This window comes from Pteropus medius, unplaced genomic scaffold (assembly GCF_902729225.1).
Source record: "Pteropus medius unplaced genomic scaffold, Ma_sr-lr_union100, whole genome shotgun sequence".
Taxonomy (NCBI): Eukaryota; Metazoa; Chordata; class Mammalia; order Chiroptera; family Pteropodidae; genus Pteropus; species Pteropus medius.
Genome location: NW_024340849.1, coordinates 19,696,682 through 19,701,361, shown reverse-complemented (window position 1 = coordinate 19,701,361; position 4,680 = coordinate 19,696,682). Strand labels below are relative to the sequence as shown.

The 4,680-nt window shown below is 46.4% G+C and overlaps 1 protein-coding gene across 3 annotated transcripts in view; it reads right to left on the bottom strand.

The window, feature by feature from the left end:
* ZBTB7C (zinc finger and BTB domain containing 7C) overlaps positions 1–4,680 on the bottom strand; it is a 320,272-nt gene that overhangs the window by 150,589 nt on the left and 165,003 nt on the right. The window lies entirely within an intron of this gene.

Sequence of the window (4,680 nt, the reverse complement as noted above, 5' to 3'; positions counted from 1 at the left end):
CCTGCCTCTCCTCCCACCTGCACCCCAGGTGTCCTGCCCTTCCTCGGGCCTCTTCCTTCTATCTTTTTCAGAGCCGCTTCCTTTGTCTCAGGCTCAGACACCCCTTTCTTTTAAAATTTGTTATGAAATATTCCAGACATACAAAAAGGCACAAAAATCAAATAACAAACACCTGTGTCCTCGCCACCTGGCTGCATAAATAAAAGACGGCTCTTTCTAATCCCAGAGTCTCTCTCTTACACCACAATTCCCAGCAGCTTTTGTTCTATTTTTCTCTGGAAAAAGCCCAGGTTGCTGCATGAATCCAAGGCATAGCCACTTGTCACCTGGACTCTCTGTATTCTCCACCCTTCATGGCTGTGTGCAGCTCCCTCAGCCTCCAGCCTGCCATCTTCCTTTATGATTTGATGGCCTCCCTATTCCAGAGGGAAGTGGCTCATCGAGGGTCCCTTCTGGTTAGAATTCATACCTGGGTGATACCACTGGGCTGGACCACTGTGCTTCCTTCGTACACTAGATCTCTAGGTGATATTTACGGCCCCTTTATGCATCGGGCATGGTGCAGGAGCTGGGGAAGAAGCCAGACACTCTGCCTCCCATGGCCTTGCAGTTTCTTGGGGGCAACGGATATGTGCACAGAGGCAGCCCAAAGCCAAGTACACAGGCTGGAATCTGGGGGATCCACCTATGCAGTGACAATAGGGGTTGCCGGGGCCTAGGGAAGCCGAGAAGGATTGGAACCCGATCTCAAGGGGTGGGTGGGATTGAGAGACAGAGGGGGATAAATTGGGGCATTCTAGGTGAGAGAAGGCAAACCGATAGAGACAGTTGGAGTGGGGGCAGGCGGCAGAGAAGAAGACCCCAGCCAGGCTGGAGAAGATGGAAATGAGGCAGGCAAGATGAGCTCAGCTTGGCAGGGCCTTAGGTGGCAGTGGGCTGAGGGGGTGGGTGTTGATGCTACCACAGCTACCTCTCCCAGGCCCGCCCTTGTTCTCAGATCCCTGCCAAGGGTAGGGTGTGTGTGTGTCAGGAAGCCCTTTGTCACTGCTTCCCCACCCACCCGCCCTACCCTGCCCTGCCCTGCCCTGTCGCACACAGCCTGTGGGAGGACAGAGGGCAGCTCGGACACTGCCCACACTGTTGACATTGGCACGTCCTGGGCAGAAGTGGGAAGATGACTTGCTGCTACCCTCTCACATGCAGCTCCCTACCCCCAGGAGGCAAAGGGTGCTCACTCAGCCAAGAGTTTTCCATAGCACCTGACACCCGTGGCAGGGGGCAGGGTTCAGGAGCATGGCTGCCTTCCCCACCTCTGAAGGAATCTCCAGACTGACTTCACCACTGTCTTCCCACCTATGCTCCTGGACTTGTCCCCCCACCAAGGCCTTGACATTAGTCCCCAACCATCACTCACTTTCGCCTATGGCCACCCTCCACCTCCCCATCTGGGCTGGGTCTTCTTCGAGTCCTGTGCTTAGCTCCACCACCACGCCCATCTCACCATCCCGTAAGTCATTCCCGAAGGCAGGAGCTGTGTCTTACTCACCTTTATATCCCCAGCATCCGGCCACAGGAGAAGTGCTCCATAAAAGTTAAATGAAGGACCATCTCCCAAGTGGCCTTTGTATTACAGAGTTGAAACGAGGAAAGCCTCTGAGGAGGGGGGTCTCCTTCACTCAAGATTTCTCTGGGGATTTTTCAGTGATAGCTGTAGACCTTCCTCGACCATTTACCTGGGTCTCTGAACCTGAATAGGGTGCCCCAAACTGTCAACCTCAGTGTGAAGCCTCCCTTGCTTACCTGGTAGATGGGGGAGCTCAACTTGTGGTCGTCACCCATTCTCTCCGAGGTGCCCATGCTCTGTGTCCCTTCCATCCCTGATTTACAACCGGGCCATTCTACCAAGTCACAGACTCCAGTGGGGAAAGGGTCCCCAAAAAGACAGTGGCCACACTGGGGCACTGGCCCCCTCCTCTCCGCCCACCCAACTCTTCCCCTGACAGGCTTTCACTCAAAGCCCATCTGCCCCATGAACCTTCCCCATCTCCAACCCGTACCGATCTTTCCAGCTAAATATACACCACTCTTACTATCTCCACTGCTCATTTGACCACTGATCATGAATGTTCCCTTCTGGACTGTGTGTAAGGTACGACAGAGCTGAATGACACTGTAAAGAATGACTAAGTCCCCGCCGTAATTCCACTAGGAAGCAAGGCTCATGCAGAGTGGAAAGGCACGTGTTGGGAGACTTTGAGTCCTTGGGTGATAGAGTCAGAACTGGAACCCGAGGCTCCTGACTCTGGTTTAGAGATCCTTCTTCTTCATGTGGCTCGGCTCTTGTCTCTTTATCTACAGCATGATCCCAGAAGACAAGGACCATGTGCATGTCTTGCTGTGTCCCTACTTGAGGACCAAGCAAGGTGTTGCCCAGAGTAGGACCTTGGTGAATATTTGGCGAACGGTCTTAACCTCCACACACCCACTCCTCAGTGTCAGGGCCACCTTTCCTTGCCACCACAGCCCAGCCCACGCCAGAGCCCCACACAGAAACCCAACCAAGATCCCTCAGCAGGGCGGGGGTGTGCATGTAAATTTCATCTCCTTTGAGAACACTGGTGATTTTCATTTGGCCTCTGCGTGACTTGTCTTAGCCACTAAGCAAAAAGGTAAGTACTCATTTTAATGGTGGCAAGGGACTATAAACAATAAAAGGGCATCCCAGCTTGGGGGTGGGGTGGAAAGCAAACTGGAGGGGGTTTATGCCTGCCTAAAGACCAATGATCAGGGCCCCAGGGCACCCAGGACACCCCTCTTTCCCCTTCTCCTGCTGTGGGAAGATTTTCAGTGAGTATTGAGGCACAGAATTCTGCAGGAGAGGGTAGGGGATGTTCTCCCCCAGTTAATTTACTGTTTGGTTAAGACGAGATTAGAAATAGTAAATGAATTTCGCAAGGTTGCTGGATACAAGGTCAAAAAACAAAAATCAATTGTATTTTCTATAGACCAGTAACAAACAAATGAAAAATGAAAAAAAATTTAAATAGCACTTATAATAGCATCCAAAAAATTAAATATCTAAGAAATAAATGCAATAAAGTATGAGCACAACCTCTATACTGAGAAGTATAAAACAATGCTGAGATAAAAAGCTTAATAAATGGAGATACTACGTTCGTGGATGTCTGTTTTCTCCAATCTATAGATTCAAAGCAAGTCCAATCATAATCCCAGCAGATGTGTCTACATGTCTTTGTGTATGTGTGTGTGAAAACTGACAAGTGACTTTGAAATTACACGAAAATGCAAAAGACCTAGAATAGCAAAGACAATATTGAAGAACAAAGCTGGAGAAATTCCACTACCAGATTTCAGGATGATTACTTTACATTTTCAGTAACAATACAGAGTGGAATGGGTGCAAGGATGAACAGTTAGCCAGTGAATAGAGTCCAGAAATAGGCACATTCATATAGGGTCACTGATGTCAAAGGCTCCACTGCGATTCAGTGAGGAAAGAATGATATTTACAATGAATGACACTGAGTCTATTGGATATCTGTATTGAAAAATAAACCTTGATCTCTACCTCACCCTAAACAAAAATTAATTTGAAATGGATCACAGACCTAAACATGAAAGGTAAAACAATAAAGCTGCTAAAAGAGAACACAGGAGAGTAAATCTTCATGGCCCTGGGTAGACAAAGAGGACAGGAAAAGCACTAACCAGAAATGAAAAGACTGATAAATTAGACTTTATTAAAATTCAGAATGTCTGTTAATCAAAAGACACCACTAAGAGAGTAAAATGGCAAGCCAGAGAGAAGATCCATGATTGAGGACTGGTGTCCAGAATATACAAAGAAAGCTACAGATAAGAAGACAGACAGACCAATTAAAAATGGGAAAATATTTGAATAGGCGCTTTACAAAAGAAGATATCAAAATGGCCAATCAACATATAAAATCATGCTAATGCAAAAATAAGACCACAGTGACATATCACTACAACAAACAGAATGGCTAAAATAAAACACCAAGTGTTGTTGAGGATTTGGAGCAAATTAACTCTTAAATTATTGGGAGGGAAGTACATCTCTACAACTACTTCAATAAAGTACTTGGCGATCCCTATCAAAGCTAATTATACATGTAACCCAATAATCTCACTCACGTATATACCCAAGAGAAATTGTACTTATGTACACCAAAAGACATCAATAAGAATGTTCACAGAGGCTTTTTTGAAAGTAGTCTCAAACTAGAAGTGACCCGAATGTCATCAACAATAGAATGGGTAAATAAATGGTGGTATAATCACACCGAAAATACTATACAGCAATGAAAAAGAATGAACTTCTGGCATATACCGCCACATGGATAAATTTCATGAATATAATGCCAAATGAAATACAAAGGAGTGCATATGGCATGATTCCATTTATATGAGTTCAAAAACAGCAAAACTACTATATAGTGACAGAAATCAGCGTAGTGGTTACTCAATTACTTTTGACGGGGTACGGATTAAAAAGAGGCAGAAGGGAGCCTTCTGGAGAGTTGGAAATGTTCTATAACATGAACATAGTTTGAATACAAGAGTGTTTACCTGTGTGAAAATTCTTTAAGGTGTACCTTTAGGATTTGGGCATTTTACCAAAACGGGGGGAGGGGTGGG